The 1,980-nt window shown below is 34.7% G+C and overlaps 1 protein-coding gene across 1 annotated transcript in view; it reads left to right on the forward strand.

The window, feature by feature from the left end:
• The window catches only part of ZNF385D (zinc finger protein 385D), a 279,849-nt gene that overhangs the window by 82,586 nt on the left and 195,283 nt on the right, over window positions 1-1,980 (forward strand). The gene's annotated exons all lie outside the window — the stretch shown is intronic.

The raw sequence follows: 1,980 nt of genomic DNA on the forward strand, positions 1-1,980 counted from the left end.
AGTTAAAAAACAAAGATACAAAGTCAATGTACAGCAGGATTAATAAAATGTTCCCTATTGCTAGCAAAGAAGACAAACACGTTAATTGTCTGCATTTAGTCACTTCAGCTGCTTCTCAGTTAAAACATCCTGCTTTTGAATAAGACCTTATTCGAAGATGGAACCTTTGCAGGTTCATCATCTCTTTGTCAGCATGTGTGATAACATAATACTTCTACAGGCTGGTACTATGATAACAATGAGAATGGAAAACTAAGTGTTTATATTATATTACATATTGTTTAAATATGCTGCATAGCAGACTGTGAAATTGGTTATTAAGATTGCTAATGGCTATTCAAATGAATGTTCGCTAAAATACTGATGTTTACAAAATAAATGTGCCACAGCGTGATTTATTTTCATCGCTCCCTACAAGATGTTCATTTTGATGAATTAATATATTATGGGCCAACATATTGCATTAGGGGACCGTCAACAAACTTGTTGTCAATGAAAACAGACACTTGAGAAGATTGTTTTCTCTGCAATTATATTTACAATAGCTGTGTCTGAGATCAGACAAGTGCTTTTCAAGACTCACTATGAAATGTTCTTTCTGGGCTATTGACTGTAATATTCTGTGTTGGAAAAGATGTTAATTTAAATGTATAATGAGCATTTGTTTATCATTTCACTTATTACAGTTAGTTTAAAATATTTCACCCAATAGAAGTCAACTCCTTTCAAAACTTTTTTGGTATTGGGCAGGTACTAGCAGGTTGAATCACCTGCAAGCTTCTAATATTCCTTAGAGACACCAATGGTAGGATTTCCCCTTCCCACGCAACCATAGTTTTGGTGTCCCTCACTCACTAGACTCCCCAATTATTGATTTACTGAGCATTGCAGAGAATTCATCAAGTTGTGACACCATCATTTAACTTTGTAATAGCTGTGAATTGTGGTGGGATAATTTCAGTGCTGATCTCCCAAAGAGATCTAAGACGGCAGCATATGATTTCATTACAGCAACCATGCTGGTTGAAGTTAGCCTTTATAATCAGTGAAAATTGAATTAGGTGAATCACCAGTTTACTGAGTTTGGGGTTTATTGAACGTTTGCAGCAGATATGGCTAATCTGTAGGGAATAATGGAATTTTGAAATCTGGGCAATTGTTATTCATGACTGGTAATCTGTGCAGTGGACAAGCCTGTATGCATATATTTTGGAGAGCCAAAAAAATTCAATTTCTTTGCATATTGATTTGCTCATCACCATTCTTTTTAACAGTCCCCTCACTCTCTCTTCCATTTCAGATTTTTAATATACTCCATAGCACTGTGCTATTGGCCAATCAGTTGTATAATTTTGTTTTCCTCTTTGTTAGTACACTAATGGGCTTATTCTGTAATGCTGAGATATAGCGTATGAAGTGCAGTAACCATCACAACCAATTAATATTCATGTTTGAATTATGTTCCCCAGCATGAAATCTAACTAAATGCTATGGATTACTGTGTTTTGCACATAACTCTAGCTCTTTTCCCTGTTTTGTAGTACACATCTTAGTTAGTGCCCTTTTTACATATTTATAAATTATCTGTCTCCTGCTTGTCCTTGAGTTTCAGGGTTTTTTCCATAACATACATTAATAACTTGTCTTATACATAAGATCTTGTGCAAATGAACTTTGTATCTTAAAATATCTCTCAGCATTCCAGGAACACATAAAATCACATAAATCCTAAAAGGTAATATGGTCTAAAGCCAAACATCCAATCAATACATTTTCCTATTTTAGAAAGCATGTTAGTAGAATTAATTGCTTCCACCTGCAGTAGGACAAGAATATTTAATCATGAAAAGTGATGTGTGCAAGATCTAAATTTTAGATATAGGCAGATACTGAGTGCTTAGATAGCAAATCCAGGCAACACTCCAATGGACTCTGCGTTATATTCAATACACATCATTACAACTGTCCTATAGCCTGCTG

This window comes from Nanorana parkeri, unplaced genomic scaffold (assembly GCF_000935625.1).
Source record: "Nanorana parkeri isolate BGI_ZX_2015 unplaced genomic scaffold, ASM93562v1 scaffold37, whole genome shotgun sequence".
Classification (NCBI taxonomy): Eukaryota; Metazoa; Chordata; class Amphibia; order Anura; family Dicroglossidae; genus Nanorana; species Nanorana parkeri.